The following is a 20,120-nucleotide window of genomic DNA, read 5'->3' on the forward strand; positions in this document are numbered from 1 at the left end:
AAATTTTTGTATTTTTAGTAGAGATGGGGTTTCACCATATTGGCAAGATTGGTCTCGAACTCCTGACCTCATATTCCACCGGTCTGGGCCTCCCAAAGTGCTGGGATTACAGGCATGAGCCACCGCGCCCAGCCTGGTCATTTTTTTTAAATGTCCACATTTCCTTCAATTCCGCAGTTACAGACCACAGCAGATATGTTGATGCTTGTTTAAAAACCAGTGAAGCTTGCTGGGCATAGTGGCACACACCAATAATCCCAGCATTTCGGGAGGCTGAGTTGGGTAGATCTCTTGAGCCCAGGAGTTCCAGACCAACGTGGGCAATGTGGCAAAACCTCGTCTCTACAAAAAGACAAAAATTAGCCAGGAGGAATAGCATGCACCTATAATCCCAGCTACTTGGGAGGCTGAGGTGGGAGGATCATTGCTATGCACTGAGATTGTGCCACTGCACTCTAGCCTAAGCAACTGAATGAAACTCTTTCTCAAAAAATGAAAATAAAAATAAAGCTGGCTAAGCTCTCAGTTGGGAAACTGAATCTAGATCTTTGATCAGAATTTAATAAGAAGGAAAGATTCTTTTTGGCAGCCAAACTCCAGGAGATTGTTAGCTGTTGTTCTTCCTTTCCAGTTATTTTCAGCCATCCACAGCTCACCAGGGCATCTCTGACACTTACCCTCCCTGGAGATGACTCAGTCTGGCAGACATCTCTAAGGATGGGAAAGTCTGAGAGATGGTCATACAGCTCGTTGTGTTAGAGCTGTGTCCTAGACCCTTTTAATTAATAATAGTATTATATGCCCTATTTATTGACTCTTAATTTTTAATTTTGCAGAGATTAATTCTGTCCTAGCCTTTGCTGAAATGAGCACAAGTTCCTGTAGCAGAGCTCTAACTTGACTGTGGTGTTAGGTGTTCTATGTGTACTCAGCCCTGAAGTCCTGGGACCTGAGAGTTCCAACCTGCTCACACAGTTCCTCCTGCCCATCACTCCGAAAACCACAGAGCAACATTTTGCTGGCCTTTTTTCCCCCTGCTTTTGACTGAAGCATATACACAAATGTGTCCACAGGAAGAACTGAACTTGTGATTATGCAGTTTGAGAAGATAGTTAGGTAGCAATTTCAGATTTCAAATAATGGATATGATTCTACCCCCGAACTTAAGTAAGAGAAAGATAGATGCTACTAGCTTCTTAACAAGAGTAAGAATTTAAATATTTTGATGAAAATAGTTGTCTGGTTGACCTTCAAGTTTGCATAGTTCTTAGACAACTTTTCATCTTTAAAAATACAAATTTTCCTGTGTTCCACAGAACTTAGGAATTTGTCCTATTTTCTTTCATCCTCCCTGCTGTTTCTACCCCTTGTTTTAGATCATTTGTGTCAAGTTACATTTATTCAAACTAAGCAAAGCATTCAATTACTTAAAAAAGGAATAGAAAAAATTGCAATGCCATATATACCCTGTAACCTCTAATAATTATGTCTGTATCAGCTAACATATGAATTAAAATATTCATGTTCTTGGTGTCTTTTAGTCCACAAAAGGAAATGATTACTACATTTTGTCAAACTAATGCCAATTTGATGATATGTTAAAACATTTAGCTTGCAGCTGCAAGTTAGTAAGCCATATAAGGTAAGGCTTCAATTATAGATCTATCCTGCCGTAAAAGTGCTTAATTAGACTCATGTAAAATTTTACTTGAAGCAGGATTTTTACTGAAGATTTAAAGAATTAAGAAAAAAAATACCTTTTTCCATTCATTTTTCTTTTTCTTTTGTTGATTTTTATCCATCCTGCTACCCTACTTTCTTCCTATTACAGGGACTAACATAAGGAAAATTTACTCTGTCAATAGCTACCCTTTTGAGTGGTGATTTTCGCTTCTTTTTTTTTTTTTTTTTTTTTTTTTTGAAAGGGAGTCTTGCTCTGTCACCCAAGCTGGAGTGCAGTGGTGTGAACTCAGCTCATTGCAACCTCTGCCCCCTGGGTTCAAGCAATTCTCCCTGACCCAGCCTCCTGAGTAGCTGGGATTATAGGCGCCCACCACCACACCAGGCTAATTTTTGTATTTTTAGTAGAGATGGGGTTTTCACCATGTTGGCCAGACTGGTCTTGAGCTGCTAACCTCAGGTGTTCCATTCGCCTCGACCTCCCAAAGTGTTAGGATTACAGGCGTGAGCCATCACGCGCAGTCTGATTTTCACTTCTAGTTGTAAATTTTCAAATGCTGTTTATCTTTAGTAGTTTGACCAGGTCTTGAGTCCAAAATAAATATTTTACACTTACAGAATATCTTTCTGTACTGAATCAAGTATTACTAGCATTAAAGGTATATTGCCAATCATCCTATTGAAACTCAGTAAAGTACCAAAGTATGAGTATGATTTCATACACACCCTGAAGGCTATTGCCCATTAACTAGTGTTGCCACTGGCTATCTTGAGCAGCCGTGAAAAGAGTGAAATGAGAGCTACTGCCCTGCTTCTCCCTGCAGCTGTTTCTGGTCCCCCTAATAGTCATGGTGACTACGGTGTGCAGTCATGCTGGTTTCCTACAACATTTACCTTACTGCCTTCTTGTTCTTTTCGTTTACCCATAGATACATTTTTAAAACGAAGGGAAGTAGAAAATGGGTGTCTCCATCCACAAAGATGGACACCTCTTTTAGGTAAGAGAGAAGGAAAATGACACTATGGATATTGTTATTAAGCGTAGCTATGGTTATAAGTCCAAAGCAGAAAATTGAATATTTATATTAGCATATTAATCTGTACCGTCTACTTTTTTTATTCCAAACCACAAAATTAGATTTGATAGTGCCTATTTTTTAATAGCACCTACTTTTTTGTTCTTACAGAGGTGAGGAGGAAAGAACTTCTTAAAAAATAATATTCCATTTTCAAAAATTAGATGATCTATGTTTATTTTTGCTATTAAAACAATATTCTAAAAATTTTTAAGTGGCTAATTTTATTTATTACATGCTTCTAGGATGCATGTATGAAATTCCACGCCTCTCACCCTCATATACAAAAAAAAGAAAAAACAATGTCATTGACTCGATTTGTTTTTGTTAAAGAAAACATTTTCAAAAGTGTCTTCTAAATCTGCGTACTCTCCTCAGAATGTGTTGAAATTAAAAATATCACCTCTTTTGCTGGTCAAAACAACACTCAGTTATGGTGCAATAACAAACAAGGCTCCGGGTCTCAGTGGCTTAACAAATAAAACATTACTTTTCACTCCAAGAAGATCTGTGAGTTTAGTGCCTCTCTAGAGCAGCTTCTAAGTGGTGATTCAGGGATCCAGTATGCTTGCATCTTTGTCATTTCAACATCTTGACACATGCCTTCCAGATTCAAATTAAACAGGGAAGAAGAAAGCTGGAAGGCCACCCAGGGTCTTCTATTACCTCAGCCTAGAAGTAGCACTCATTGCCTCTGCTTAGAGCCCACTGGCCATATGACCAATCTAACTGCAAGGAGGTCTTAAATATATATACCTTCTATGTATTCAGGAGGAAAAACATGGCACAATTTTGTGAACACCTAGCACTAGTTCTGCCAAACCTTTCATGTGTAACATGGAGGAAAACTCTTGAGAAGCACTTTTTGAAATTCCCGATCTCAAATCAGGTAACTTGAATCTGATCTTATCATCAGACTCTGGCTTTCCCCCTTTAGAAATCCATAATACATAATCTGCAAACAAGTCATCTCTACCAAGCCCTTCTCCCCCAGGGATCTCCCTCAGTGTCTCTTAAAACTCTTCTTTTCCATTCACATCTTGACTCTCGTAGTTCAGGCCATTCTCATCTTTTCATAGCATATTTACAATGGTCTAATCACTAGTACCTTAATTCCTCTCATTATTCCCACCCCAACCAGATCATCATTGTATCTTCAGCACTGTGTGGCCTCTTCACTTTGTAAGTTCCCAGGAGCATTAGCTTCTGAATTGGATGGTGTCTAAGAGTCACATACCTTAAAAGTGTGAGGATTATTTATTCCTCAATATCTAAGGATCTTTCCCACAACAAGGATTTCATTCCTCAATATCTAAGGATCTTTCCTACAACAAGGATTATAAATGGCTTATAATGCCATTTATAATTGAAAACCCAATGAGTGGAACACTAAATGTTTTTAAATTGGCAGAAATATTTATATTTTAGGTGTGATTCTGTTAACATTTGAACCTGTAAGTTGGCTAGAGACAGAATATACTAAAAGTTTATTCTCTTAGGCTGGGTGCAATGGCTTACACCTATAATCCAGCACTTTGGGAGTCTGAGATGGCAGAATTACTTGAGCCCAAGAGTTTAAGACTAGCCTGGGCAACATAGCAAGACCTCGTCTCTACAAAATTTAAAAAATTAGCCAGTTATGGTGGTGCACATCTGCGGTCCCAGGTACTCAAGAGGCTAAGATGGAAGGATCCCTTCAGCCCAGTAGGTCAAGGCTTCAGTGAGCCATGATCGTGCCGCTGCACTCCAGCCTGGGCAACAGAGCAAGATACTATCTCAAAAGGAAAAAAAAAAAACGAGTTTTCACTTATGGATCATTTTTTCAAAGTGGTATTTAAACAGAGGAGGTGTGAAAAATGTGCCTTCCTTTATATTCTAAATGGAATAAACACAGGAAAAACCAAAATCTGTTCTGGCTTTTTTACTCATTTTGTATGTCATCTTTTTCACACTAGACCATAACAACAATTTTGGAAATATTGGTGTTTTTATTGAAAACAGGTTTTTCCATATTAATCAAATATCCACAACTTGATATATTTTGTACATGATTATATCTTTGACAGAATTTGTTTTAAATCCCCCCAAATTAAAAGAAAATGCTGCATAACTGCGATTTTATTCACCATGTCCGGAAGTTGATTCTTTCTGTATGCTGATTACAATAGCACAACCCAAGATGAATGCCAATGAAAATAAGGATTTAGGTATAAATAGTAACCTCATCACGTCCTTATAAAACCAAATATATCTTCCATTCTTTATCAGTTCACTAGCCATTCAGCATGCCACTATTGTACACTTACTAATTTGTAGACGTTGTGCCTGGGGATAACAAAAAATGCAAAAAATGAAGGGGCTACTCCTGTAATCAAGAAGCTCCTGGTTTAATGAGCTGTACAAATAAGTCAAGCAACAATTTTAATGCGTTATAATAAATGCTCCATTAGAGAAATGTAAAGGGTGCTAGGGGAACATAAGTAGAATACCTCTTTTCCACCTCAGGGAATCAGAACCAGATTCCTACAAGAGGAATTGTGACTTAGGTAACCAAGCTCATGAAAGGGGAGGAGACATCAGGCAGAGGAAAGGAGCGTGCAAATGCCATGCTCATATCCTCAGTGTAACTGCAATGTCATGAGACAATGTCATGAGTGCAGATCCACTCCCTGTGCTTTCAGATTTCACCTCACAGGGTGAACCTCTAAGAAACCATGGAAACTCTCATGGTACATAAGAGAAGACTGATGTTTGGAGTCAACCAGACTGGAATTCAAATCAAGATTTCTATCACTGACGGTGTAATTTTAAGTGTGTTTCTAAGTTTCATCATTTTAAGAGAGAAATAACAATATCTATCTTGTAGAGTAGCCATTGAGAGTAATAGAATAATGAATGAAAAGTATTTAGCATCGTTCCTGGCACATGGTAGGCACTTAGCAAATCATAGTTTCTAATAATAGTACAAATGGAAATGGGTTGCATTTGCAACCTTGCTAATAGACACCAGATATACAGTTGGTTGGTCATTCTTTCCTTTGGATTGTATCTTGTTAATATGAATTGAAAATGTTTGTGTTTGAAATTATTCAGTGTGGATTAACTCCTCTATGTAATTGATAGTAATTTGATTCCATTGATGATAATTGTAGTGGATTTTAATGACCAGTTGGCAGGAGTTTTTAGAGCATCCTTCTTGGGAAGTAAAATGTGTCACAGGAATTCATTAGTAACCAAACAAGATACATTAAGACCATAGAATGACTAATGAATAGTCATGATATCCATTGGGATTTTGTATCAATTTCAAAATTGACACCAGAGAGATGGTAAAAATTCCCCTACAGCTATTAGCCTCGACAGAAATTGGATTTGTGTTAGCATAGCCACTCATTCACACCAAATACCCAATCTGTCTATGAGGTGAGATGCTCAATTTTACATTCACCAAATTTAAACAAGAAATTAAGTGATGCTCAGGCTCATCTGGATGCCAGCACAACACAGTCAGAAAGAGAAGCTATAATTCAGCTGTCTGCTGAATTCTGTTGTCCTTGATGACAATGTCTAAAGCAATAATTGACCCAAACTTTGAAATTTATAGATTCATGATAATGAAACCAAAGCTAGGTAGTATTGTATATTGAAATCATAAACTGGTGCATGTGTACATGCTCACTGGGGCGAAGTTCTCCAAGAGATAAGCATAGTGCCTTCAAAGGGAAAATAAGCACAGATGGTTTTAAGGAAATTAACTGCCAGACCCTCAGCTTCCATGTATTTTTTTTTTAATTTTAGAGAATATTCAAGAAAAAGGCTTGAAGACCTAGAGTAAGTTGAAAACCTCACTGAGCTCTAATTTAGCAGACGTGGCTTCTAGGCCAGCTCTCCTATTACCTTGGGTGTGACCTTGAGCAAATCCTTCATTTGCCCCTCTGACCACAGTTTTCTGTCGAGGAACTTGTTGACCCCTAAGTTGCTTTCCAATCTAAAACAATGGGGATGTGGGTTTATTTTACAGAAGGAAATCATGCTACACTCCCAGAGAACTTCATGACAATAGGTTTCAGATAAAATTTGAATTTGTTTGAGGTAAAACTTCTCTAAGAACCAATTTGGGCTGGACACATACTAAATGTTCCACACATATCTTCTTAAGTCAAAGAGTACAATAAATTCACTTTTTCTTACTGTAACGGATAGTAAGCCTCATACCTCATTCCTTACTCCTAGAGGTTCAAACAACTTAACATCTTATTGTCTTAACACAAAACCATTTAATTTTCCATCCTGTTTTAATAAATTAGTCTTGGTGAACTTTTTCTGCTTGGCAAGGACTCTCTGTATTTTCCACCCTTTTTATTTCTTATTTTAAAAAACTTTGTTACTTTCATGTACCAGCCACGTAATACATGTGATGTATGGTCCTGTACTCTGCTTGGTACCAAGTATACAAATGGGGATGAGGCACAGTGAAGGAAATTTTTAAAATTAACTGTCTAACTGGCTAAAAAGACACTTAAACTGATAATTACAATATAATGTATTAAATGTAGTAACAGAAACATGAACAAAGTTCCAAGGAAATGAGGAAGCACAAACTTCTTTTTAAATTTTGATGAAGTTTATCTATTATTTTGTTTCTTTTACTTTAGGTATCATATCTAAGAAACTATTGCTTACCCTAAGGTCATGAAGATTTACACCTATGCTTTCTTCTAAGAGGTTACAGTTTAGCTCATCTGTTCAGGTCTTTGATCTATTTTGAGTTAAAGTTGTATATGATGTAATGTAGGAGTCCAACTTCACTCTTTTGCATGTGGATATGCAGTTAGTTGTCCCAGTATCATTTGTTGAAAAGACAATTTTTTTCCCATTAAATTGTCTTAACACTCTTATAGCTGCCTCTTTGATATATTGTTCTGACTTAACTTCCATTGTGCCAAATTCACTTTGCTTTTTCAGTTTCCTTAGCAGGTTCCTTTACTTTCACCTTACTCTAAATGTTAAGATTCTTAAAGATAGGATTTGCAAACCCCTTCCCTTCTCTCTTTCGTGATGCTCCCTACAGATGATCCATTCCCATTCTCTCTCTATGCTAATGACTTACAAATTTTATCTCCATCCCCAGACTTCTCTGCAGAGCTTCTTACAGGAATATCTATTTGACTTACTGACTCCACTTGCATGTCTCATAAACAACTTAAGCATACATAACTTTATCCAAAATGAAATACTTGATTCTCCTGTCTGTTCACCCTCCAAGAAAATTTGTTTTTCTGACAGCTTTTTTTATCTTGTAAATTGCACCACTATTATCTACCCAATTGCTCACACCAGAAGCCTGGGATTCACTCAGTATTTTTCCTTTTCTTTCACCTCTCATATTCAGCCCATTAATATGTATCTCAAATCTTTCAATACATCTCATCTCCACTGACATCATCCTAGTACAGGCCACCTTTATCTCTTACCTGAATTACTGCAATGGCTTCTTAACTGTTCTGTTTCTTTTCTTTCTCCTATTCCCAAACTACCACCAGCATCATAATTTCAAAATGATCTTGGTCCAGATTATCCCTATTTTAAAACACTCCAATGGCTTCTGCTTGCACTTAAGAGCTCTCATTACCGTGGTCTATAAGCCCCTATCTAATCTGTCTCTTGCTTAGCTCTCCAGTCTCTTCTCAAGCCACTTTCCCCCTTCTATGGCCACACCGGTGGTCTTTCACTTTCTAGAACACATAAAGGGGTTTTCCCCCTTCAAGCCTTTGCACATGTACTTTTCCCCAGCTTATCTCCTCGCACACAGCTTACGTCTTCAGACACAGCTTTCAGACTGATTCTAAGTCAGTCCCTCTTCCCTTGAATAAACTATCACAGCACGGTGTTTGTTAACAGCCTGGAAAATTATTGTGTTTCAGCAATTGAATTTTTTATTATAACAAATTTTTATACATACACACCCCTACACATATTTTTTTAACCATACACATCCTGCCTCCTGTTTCTAGACCATAAGCCCCTTGCCGGGCGTGGGGTGGGGACAGTGTGTGTGGACAGTATGTCTATTTTGCCTACAACTGTGTTCCCAGCCTACTGCTGTGCCTATTGCAAATAATAGGTAACCAAAATAAATAAATAAATAAGTAGTTCAATGAATAAACAAACCTGCAGGGAAATGTAAAAGGCGGAATGATATCTGATGGGTATGAATTACCAGGTGATTATGGAAGGAAAGTACATCAGTGGTTGAGTAACCAGTGTCTGCAAAGTCTCAGAGGCAAGAAAAGAGATGTGTCTGTTAAGATGCTGATTATATTCCTCGGAGACTGATGAGATTATATGCATGGAAAGGAAACACTTTTATTTGCACTTTGTTTCATGCTCAGTTTATTAAATATTTCTACTAAATAATTTGAAAAGCCAAATTTTCTTAAACTTTTATAAACATTGTTTATGAAACTTAGTTCATGAAGTTAAACAATTTAAACTGCAATCACAGTTTAATAGGACTGGTTATTTTGACTAGCTACTTTAAACAGACAAGGCATATGCAAAAATAATAATTACAGTACTTAAAGGAATATCATGTTTAAACCTGTAATGAACTAGCAACGCCATGGGTTTAATTTCTGTCTTCATTATTTATTTTCTTCTCCAATCAAAGTGCTTATTTCCATATTTCCTGAGTGTAGAGGATCGAGTTGGTAATCAGTTGATTTTTAGTGGGGGCACACTGCCTGGTTTATTCTTCTAAGGTGATTCAAACTTGAGTCCCTGAATATCTCACTGGGTCTTCATGTGAACCTCATGTTTCACCTCGGTAGCACCGTTTAAGCCGTATTGTTCACATCCATCCCCCCAGTGATTTCAACTTGATGGGCTTTCTCCCAAAATGGTGCATCTTTTACGTTGCTTGGCCAGCATTACATAATCCTCTATGTCATTCTTGTGCGTCGCTCTGGTATAGTAGCATTACTGTGAACATACAGATGCCTTATTAATATCTTATTATAATTTGTCACGTTGTCTAGAAGTTTCTTCCCCTGGAAGATGCAATCGGATCTGAACAGATAGCCGAATTTCTAAAGAGGGGAACGCATTCACTACTTTGGAATGCATCATTGTCATTCTTTCTACCTAGTGGATATGTTTGACCATTAATGCTCATTAGTGCTTTCTGTAACTTTCTACTCTTTCTGAAATTATTTGGCTTACTCATAGTTTTGTGTATTTGCCCACTGCTACTCACACAGATAGAGACAAATACATACATGTATGTAGATAAATACTTAAAATACCCAGATATTTAATACTTTTTACTAATTAAAATCAATAAAGCATCCAATTATAATCAATTTTATTTTGTATTTCAACTTCATTTTTGTACATTTTATGTTAACTCTCTTAATGAGAGTTAATGTATGTTAATGTATCATTAAGAAATTATGGCTTCCACAAAGTCATATACAATTACTGTAATTATCTTTATTGTGATAACTTTTATTACTATTGATGTTCTAAATATCACATCAGTGATCTTGCCCAGTGATCTCCTTTAAACGGGTTTCTTTTTCATTTTAGCACTGTCCCTATCATCTTTAGAGGTATCCTTGCTGTCTGGCAATAATGAGGTATTTTAGGCCTATTTGAGTTTTCCTTGCCCAAAGTTTTGGAATCTGCTGCTTCCCAAAGAAGTTTGCTTTCTTCTAGCAGAAAATATTGCTAGACATCTAAATCTGAGTGAGAGGCTTGCATTTCAATACTGATGCTGAAAACAAACAAAAAAAAATGTGCTACTGCTGATGTTGGAAAACCCTTAGGGACAAAGCTGGATGCAGTGTTCTTTGTTAAGCTTTTTGTTCACATGGATTTGTTTTCAAATTCATTTATTATATGTTCTACATAGTAAGAAACTGATAAAACTTTAAGGATTTTCTATAATCTGTCAAGAAACATTGAGGCAGTAGATAATTGTTGGGGGTCCTGCAGAGGTGGCAAGCGAATAGCCTGGAACTAGATTAGGAAAGGCCTTCTTGGTTGTGTTGTATTATGGGTGAGCAGCAAAGCATGGAAATGAGAAAGTGGCATGATCAGGTTACCAGTATAGAAAGAGGATCATGTACTAGAGGACTTAGAGACTAGTGGCAGGAACACCATCCAGGCTGCTGTCTTTGTCCAGTACGACTGAAATAGAACCTAATTCTAGCCCCATGGGGGCTAGAAATAATGTGGAGGGCTAAGTGAAGAGCCCTTGCTGAGAGAGAATGTCCTGGATTCCATGAGCATTTTGATGTGGGATATGATGGAGAGGTTAAGAGTCAGGTCAATTGGGAGTAGAAGACTAGGTGAACAGAGGAGCCATTAACTGACACGATGAATTTAGGAGGAGCAGGTCAGAAGAAGGGCGGGAAGGAAAAAATTGGGCTAATATGAAGGTTTTTAATTTGTGAAGCAGACAAATATAGACAGTGTCTGGCACATATTTGTTCTATAATAAGTGAGCTGAATGAATCAGTTATTACTAATGATATGGAGTACATTGAGCTCACACTACGTTATTAGCCCTATGCTAAATATGTATTTCATTTACTTCTCACACTAGTTCATATGAAAAATAAATACTGGTTTTTTGTTTGTTTGTTTGTTTGTTTATGACAAGGTCTGGCTCTATTGTCCAGGCTGGAGTGCAGCGGCTCCATCTTAGCTCACAGAAACCTCTGCCTCCCAGGCTCAAGCCATCTTCCCACCTCAGCCTCCGCAGTAACTGGGACTATAGGCATGCACCACCAAGCCCAGCTAGTTTTTTTATTTCTTATAGAGATGGGGTTTCCCCATGTTGTCCAGGCTGATCTCAAAACTCCTGAGCTAAAGTGATTCACCCACCTGGGCCTCCCAAAGTGCTGAGATTACAGGCATGAGTCACCACACCTGGCCAAAAATAGGTACTGTTTTTTATTGACATTAAACCAATGAAAAAGCATAGGCTCACAGAGATTAAGTAACTTATCTGAGGCCACATTGTTGATATTTGGCAAAGTCAGGCTCAATCCTAGACGTTTCTGACTTTGTATCTCTAATCAGGAAGGTAGTAATTAAGGAAGAATCAAAGTGATAGGGGTTGGGGGGTGGATCAAGAAATAATGTGTTTTAGAAGCCAACAGAAAGAACAGCCTTCAGAAGTAGTCAAATTGTGGTCCCATGGCCAACTGGAGGAAACTTAAAATAGGCAATGGACTTGATAGGTCATTGGTGAGTTTGAGAGAACAGTGTTGTTAGCATGGGGTAGGGTAGTCCACTGGAAGTTCAAAACAATTGTGACATATGAGAGTAACAATAGGGGAGACTCCTCCTTCACGAATGTTCATGGTGATGAGAGTAGGGAAAGAAAGATGAGCTAAGTAGAGAGCTTAACAGAAAGACTCTCCAGTGCCAGATAACAAGTTTATCTCATTAGCAATGGCTAAGGTTCAGTGTCTGTGGGCCAAACACTGTTCTAAATGCCCCATTTGCACTTCACCTCATTCCTCACAGCAACCTCATGAGATAGATACTAGACCAATCCCTAGGACAGGTGAGGAAACTGAAGCACAAAAGGGTAAGTAATTTGTTCGTGGTAACACAGCTGGTAAGTAGCAAGTATGTTGAACAGAATTTGCTTTTTAACCAGTAGCATTGTGTAGAGAGTTTTCAATTTGTGTATATAAGGACTTGAAATTACAGTTATTAGAGTAAAAGTCCCTAGCTTCCAACTGTAATAAAAATAGAGACCTGTACATCATAGCTGGTTTGTCAGCGAACATAACCCAAGACAGAACAAAATCCATTTTACCAAATTTAGAGCCACGTTAGGTTTTTAACCTCAGAACAAGTGTTGCCTGTTTTTTGAGAGTCTGATAATCTCTGAACAAAACAGACACAGAAGAAGTATTATTGAATTCATTCTCCTGATACCCTATAACTATTCATAACAACCAAGGTTAAGTAAATCCTAAAGATACCCGTGAGTGTTTATGCATATCCTGAATTTAATTGTTTAAAGATACCTGAATAAAATTCTAAATGTTTGACCTTTGTCAATGAGAATAGTGAAACAGTGAATTGAGAGGAGTGTATGAGCTCATAGTTGTCTATACGACAGGGAGGGGGCATTGGGCTTTTTTCTGAGGCTTTAGTTAGCCACTAGGGCAGACATGCTTGTGACTTGGGAATAGGCTGGGGTTCCACTGCATTACCTTCACAATGCTAAAAGAAGACCTAATAGAATGGTCCATTCTTCGCTTGGTAACAACAGCAATCGATAATTCCAAGGTGTCCTTCAAGTAGGCTTTTGCGTTTATGGGCTTACAAAGTATTCCTGAGCACTGAGTCCATTTTTCTTTGTCATCCAGCTCCAGGCAACAAACAAGTAAGTTTCTTGGTCCTTGAAATTAGCCAACTTGAGACAAAAGATAATTCTGAAACCGCCATTGAGCATGCTATCTGTTCTGTATCCTCTATAAAGCAAGCCTTTTTAATGTAATTACATGACCTATTACTAAATTGATGAGGACAGCCTGAATTTATTTTTCCTCCTTTAACTTAGGAGTCAGTGTAGTCTATTGTAGCATTTCTGAGCGCAAATTCTGCAGAATTTCACCCTACTAAGATACTCGGCCAAAAAAACCCTATGAGTAAATATGTTTTGGAAGCTCTGCATACCATACTTCTCCTGCTCTCACCCCTACCTCCTTTTCATTCAGTTTACATTAACACATTAAAGATTTTCCAAAGTTCTGCAGTAAAGGAATGTGGCTAGATCTCATTTCACGAAGTCATTTTGTCATAGAACTGAGCTTTTCTTGGAGCACTGTAACTCACAGAACCATTTTGGCAAATGCTGACATAGATGTTAGGAGCTTTGGAGTCAATTTGTGGCTAATCTTGGGTAAGCTACTTCACCTCCCTGTGCATATGTTTCCTTAACTATAACATAAGGGTAAGAATATCTCCCTTCGAGGAATGTAACATCTTACCATAGTACCTGCCACCTAGTATGGTAGCTGTTCTGTGATTGTGATTGACCGATGTTCACACTGTATCCTGCCCAGCTTGGGTTAACAGCTCCTCCTTTTGGAAAGGCTTGATGTAACCAGAATTTTTAAAAGAATTTTTCTGGTTAGTCATTACCACAAAAGTATGGATGAAATTTAACTTTTTGGAAGAACCTCCATCTTAAAAGAAGATAGTATAGGTTATCCAACATTGAAATACAGTGATATTGTGTCCAGAACTGGTGGGTTCTTGGTCTCACTGACTTCAAGAATGGAGCCACGGACCCTCGCGGTGAGTGTTATAGTTCCTAAAGATGGTGTGTCCAGAGTTTGTTCCTTCACATGTTCAGATGTGTCTGGAGTTTCTTCCTTCTGGTGGGTTCGTGGTCTGGCTGGCTTCAGGAATGAAGCTGCAGACCTTCGCGGTGAGTGTTACAGCTCTTAAGGGCAGCACATCTGGAGTTGTTCATTCCTCCCGTCCGGAGTTGTTCATCCCTTCCGGTGGGTTTGTGGTCTCGCTGGCTTCAGGAGTGAAGCTGCAGACCTTTGCGGTGAGTGTTACAGCTCATAAAGGCAGTGCGGACCCAAAGAGTGAGCAACAGCAAGATTTATTGCAAAGAGCAAAAGAACAAAACTTCCATAGCATGGAAGGGTACCCGAGGGGGTTGCCATTGCCGGCTAGGGCAGCCTGCTTTTATTCCCTTATCTGACCCCACCCACATCCTGCTGATTGGTTCATTTTACAGAGAGCTGATTGGTCCATTTTACAGATTGGTCCATTTTACAGAGAGCTGATTGGTCCATTTTGACAGGGTGCTGATTGGTGTGTTTACAAATCTTTAGCTAGACACAGTGCTGACTGGTGCATTTACAGTCCTTTAGCTAGACCTAGAGTGCTAGACAGAAAAGTTCTGGAAGTCCCCACTAGGTTAGCTAGACATAGAGCACTGATTGGTGCATTTACAAACCTTGAGCTAGACACAGAGTGCTGATTGGTGCATTTACAATCCTTTAGCTGGCCATAAAAGTTCTCCAAGTCCCCACCCAATTCAGGAACCTAGCTGACTTCCCCTAGTGGATCCCACTCCAGCACCCTGGGCAGAGCTGCCTGCCAGTCCCATGCTGCCACCCCTGCACTCCTCAGCCCTTGGGCGGTTGTCCTAGAGCAGGGGAGGACACCCGTTGGGGAGGCTCAGGCCGCACCAGAGCCCACCAGTGGAGGGGCTTGGGCATGGTGGGCTGTAGGTCCCAAGCCCTGCCCCGCAGGGAGGCAGCTGAGGTGGTGAGAATTCAAGCACGGCAAGGGCGGGCCAGCAGTGCTGGAGAACCCAGCAAACCCCCCACAGCTGCTGGCCCTGGGTGCTAAGCCCCTCACTGCCTGGGGCCAGGGGCACTTGCAGGCCACTCCAAGTGCGGGGCTGCCAAGCCTGCGCCCACCCTGAACTCAGGCTAGACCGCGAGCACTGCATGCAGCCCTGGTTCCCCCTGGCACCTCTCTCTCCACACCTCCCTGCAAGCAGAGGGAGCCAGCTCCGGCCTCAGCCTGCCCAGAGTGGGGCTCCCACAGTGCAACGGTGGTCTGAAGGGCTCCTCAAGCGTGGCCAGAGTGGACACTGAGGCCGCAGAGGCACCAAGAGTGAGCGAAGGCTGCTAGCACATTGTCACCTCTCAATGTGATTTAGTATTGATTAGTCAGTGTAATATAGAAAGAGCTTGGTATTGCCAAAGTTCACAGATAATTAATGGACTTTGTGGATTAAGAACCAACTTCTATCACCGGGTAGGCCTTTGCATTTAATCACTCTGTTCATAGAAGTAAAAGCTAGTATCATCATTATTATTTAAATTATTATTCATCTATAAAATATTTAGTGACAGTCACAGTACTAAACAGAGCCTCCTTTGAAGCATCATGATTATCATGCAACTGAATTACCAAGGATGGGGCGGAAGTAGAGCCACTCATCACAGGAAGCAAAACAGTGTCTAAGTGGCACTGAGTGGCTTTGGGACTGAAAGGAGACCAGGCTTTCAGGGAGCCAGATCTCTATGTAACTTTTCTTTTGCTAATATGTGTTCTAGTGGTAGAAACACTGAGCAATAAAATTGTCACAGAGTGAAAGAAAAAAGAAAAAAACACCGTCTCAGGTGAATCCTACCTTTTTGTATCCTGTGAAATTAATTTGCATGTTACTTATACTGAACAAGACTTAATTGTACCTTAGGTACTACCCATGAAAATAACTTTGCTAAGAAAAATAACTCAGTAGATGTGAATAGAATAGGGCTTACTTCATCTGTGCAGAGAATAAATTATTATTGAATACTTTTGGCAGATTATATGAGAGTCACTAATGTTCCTGGCCTATATACAGATTAAATATAATAGGTCTCCCTGCCAATTTTTGTGTTTGTTAGAACTCTTATCTATTTTATACATACGTATTTTCCCAAAATTCAAATTGGTTTTCCTCTAAATTTAGATAAGTGGGGTTTATTGGATAGTTATTCTTAAGTGGTTAAATTGATTATGGAATAGAAGTAGTTCAAGCAAAACTATTAAGAAATCTCTGTTTTAAAAGAGTGTTCTTAAATGAGCACATTGACTCAGCACTGAGTATAGATGGGCATATATTTATTATTTATATTTTAGATTATTTTCCTGCTGCCTTATTTTCCAAACAGGATGAATATTTTACATTTCAAATATCTCTATGTGTATTTCGTAGAAGTAGCTGCTGAAAATTCTGTTGAAATTGCCTTTTACTAGCAATAGAATTAAGGATTTTAATTACCAAGATACACCCTGATGTGTAGCGTGATCAAATGAAATTATGTTGATAATTGAACTGTTGGTGTATTTTATGTGCTTCTTAAAAAGTTTCCTCCTTTCTCTTCACTTATCACTTCTCAATATATTTTACTCTTTTCTCTCATTTTTCTATACATTTAAATTTCTTTCCATTGTATTCTCAGTGACTGAACACAATGCTATAGCTTTATCTCCAGTTGCTCTCTCAATGAAGTCTTCTAAATCACTTAACATAAAAGATGTCAGCGTATATATTTTTTTAAAAGCACACATTAAGTGGAACTGATATGAAGGCAAGATCAATGAAGCAAGATTGGTCTCTGCTGTACTCTCCAGAGACTAATTCCAAAAGTAGTTGACTTTATTTGCCGTGGTTGACAGCTTCTCAGACTGCTTGAATAAATTTGAGTATTAATATGCTTCCTGTCTATTTAGAAAGAATTACTATGCCGTCTGCCTCAGGAGGCTGCTTTATTTCCAGATTTAATTCAGTACAATATGATGAGTCCCAACTTTTGAGTTAGGCGTCCTATTTACAAAACATGCGTGATTTAATAAATATGTGTTCAACTCCCTCTCTGAGCAACATGCTGTGCTACACATAGCAGGATTTACAAAGGTATGTAAGGAGTATCTCCTGAAAGCTTCAAAACACTTAGCCCCAAGATAGTAGAGAAGAGAGAGTGACATGCAATGGAATTGGGTGCGATGTGCCATTTTTTTCAAAGTTACATAGAAGATGTAGTCTTAAGGGGGGGTGGAGGGCAAACTTCCATTGAGTACCTGCAGACACTGCATGTACATCTTCATCTCCACAGTAGGCACATGAGGTAAATGGTACAACCCACATTTTACAGATAAGAAAAATTAAATCACTCCCTTAAAGTCATTCTGCCAATTGTGTCAACATAATAGTGCCTGGCACATAGTATGTACTTCATGAATGGTTTTGAATGTTGAATAAATCTTTCAGGGAAGCAATCTTCAACGTACACCAAGAGCCTATATGTGCTTTGAACCAGCAATTTTATTTCTAGTTATTATCATAGATGTGGTAAAGATTGTGTGTATATGTGAGGCAGGAGGTTGGTAAAGAGGCAGAGTGTAGAGAGCTGTATAGGAGGTGACCTTTAATTGTGAGGAAGGTGTCCAGATTTCTGGCTGGATTAAGGACCTGGGCAGATATTGGGGTTGTTCACTAAGCAGGGGACCCAAAGGAAAAGTAGATGTGAAGGGAAAAGATAATGAGATGAGGTTTTGACTTACTGAACTCAAGATGACTTTGGGTCATTCTGTTGGAGTTTTCCATAAGAAAACCTATGGGCCTGGAGCTCAGCAGCATGACCTAGTGAAAGATAAGGATTTGGTTATAGAAGTCAAGAGCTGGATGAGGTTGCTCCAGAGAGAGTCTGTAGAGTGCAAAAGAGAAGAGAGTGAGGGGAAGAACCCTGGGATTACAGTTTGAGCAAGAGGATCCCAGATAGAAGAAAATAAGTCAGCAGAAGATCTAGGTCAATAGAAGAGAAATAATAAAGATTTAGGGAATTGTCAACAGAGCGAAATGATGTACTCAGAATTTGTAATCCAGCTGGGAAGTCATTGTATCTACAGGTGAAAAAGTCAAGTAGGAGAAGAGTTGCCCGTGATTGTACTTAATTAAGTAACCAAGAAGGATATAGATATTATTTAGGGAGTTGAGTGGAGGGAGAGATTAGAATTGATCTGAAGCTTAATAAAGGTGATGGGACTTAACTGGGCCTAAAATGTGGGTAGAATTGAAACTGGAAGAGGTTATTTCAACTGAGGAAATGAAATTTGTTCAAATTCATCCTGATGCCTGAAAATAACTGAAGGTGGATTTCCTATTGGCAGTAGTCAGCAATGTCATCTTTCAACAGTGAAGACAGCATCTAGTTCTCTATGAGTTATAATGACTCCTGCTAAACAGTATCATATAAAACTGAGTGTGATGTTACCTGACATCACGTGCAAGATTAATTTCAAATAACAAAGCAGCAAGGCTTATGTGTAGTGGGTTCATTCCAGAAGCACGATGTGAAGATCATGCAGGTCAATTCCAGTGGGAAAAGGCAAGTCTTGCTTATACACCCTCTTGATTTTATAGTAGCTAATTCTAAAATCCTTTTGATTTCAGGCAGCTATTCCTAGTGGTGAAGTTGCAGCTTCCCTGCCATATCTTTTCCCAGTCCCCTGGTGGCTAAGCTGTGAATAAATGGAAGGAGACAGAAAAAGGAGATTTTCTTGTGCCCTCTCCCAACTCCTCTGCACCCTTCTCCATCTTCCTGTTCCACCCCATTGGCCTCTTCCTTTTTTGAGAAAACTTGACTTTCGATGTGGCATGGGTAATAACTCTTAATTTACCAAGAGGAGTACCTTGAGGACAGAAACGGTCAGGCATTACCTTGGGAAATAACCTGTCAAAACCTATCTGTATACCAGTCTGCCCACAATTCTGTCTTAGTGATTGCTTCTCTGGACCAACACCGTATCTGCAAAAAACAAGGTAGAGAATAAGGAAAAGTCACTGGAAAACCAGGCTCAAGTTCTGTCCCTGTCACTTCCCTAGTGATACAGTCTCGTGCAAGCCTCTTAACCTCTGCTAGTCTCAATCCTGTCAGTAGAATTGTGACAATCAAGTGAGATAATATTTGTGAAGGTGCTATATGATTGCAAAGTGCTATTCAAGTGTTGAGCATATGGATAGGTTATTATCATAGTTATGAGTATGATATGAAAGCAAAGGGGACCAAGATTTCTCCTCCTAAATCTGTTCTGAAGACCGAGACCTTTCATTCCAACCTTGCATTCAACCAGATTTACCTAGAACCTGCACTTCCTCTGCTCCCTGTTTATCTGTGCTGATTTATCTTGGTTCATGTAGTGCTTGATGCAACTGAGTAACACTGAGTTAACCCCATTCTCCTCCCCTTAGTGCATAATTGAATCCCTTGAAATCCATCATTAAAGAAGAAAAATAGAAAAACATTTACTAAGTGCTTCCTCCAGTCAAGGCAGTTTCTTTGCCTGAGATCCTTTTCCACAAACCACAGACAGTGCCCAAAGAGGAGAAATTAAGAAACCTTTGCCGCTGAGACCAGTGGAAATTGCATTTCTATTAAAAGCTGTCTGTGGCTGGATGTATCCATCCCAGGTGCAAAGTTAAATGATGTAATAAACTTATTCAAAGGCATAAAGCCATTATATAAAATGCCATTAAATATCTCACACTCTAATGTTAACAAAATACAGCTATAAATTTCCTTTGGTTGTCATTTTGCAAGTTGCTATTTCTCAGTGATTTATGCATTGGCAAGTTCTTCACTATTGAATTTTGCTGCCCAATCCTGGCAAATGGGATGTCAGGAATGTGTGACCCTTTGAGATGCAATGGCTTTCAACTTTCTTGGTATCACCACTCCTGAGTTTGGAAGTGCCAAGTTTCTTCTAGGGCTGGTTTCTGTCACTGTTTTGTACCTGCTGGTTAAGTATGGTCCT

At 39.1% G+C, this 20,120-nt stretch overlaps 1 protein-coding gene and 1 long non-coding RNA gene across 10 annotated transcripts in view; one reads left to right on the forward strand and one right to left on the reverse strand.

The window, feature by feature from the left end:
- Nucleotides 1–20,120, forward strand: part of LOC105477886 (syntaxin binding protein 6) — a 254,686-nt gene that overhangs the window by 225,513 nt on the left and 9,053 nt on the right. The window lies entirely within an intron of this gene.
- The window catches only part of LOC105477887 (uncharacterized), a 116,308-nt gene that overhangs the window by 78,309 nt on the left and 17,879 nt on the right, over nucleotides 1–20,120 (reverse strand). For all 3 annotated transcript variants that reach the window (XR_011625982.1, XR_003017190.2, XR_011625981.1), the window contains exon 4: nucleotides 17,871–17,949. This is a non-coding gene — a long non-coding RNA (uncharacterized lncRNA). The remainder of the gene's footprint in view (nucleotides 1–17,870; nucleotides 17,950–20,120) is intronic.

Source organism: Macaca nemestrina, chromosome 7, assembly GCF_043159975.1.
Source record: "Macaca nemestrina isolate mMacNem1 chromosome 7, mMacNem.hap1, whole genome shotgun sequence".
Taxonomy (NCBI): Eukaryota; Metazoa; Chordata; class Mammalia; order Primates; family Cercopithecidae; genus Macaca; species Macaca nemestrina.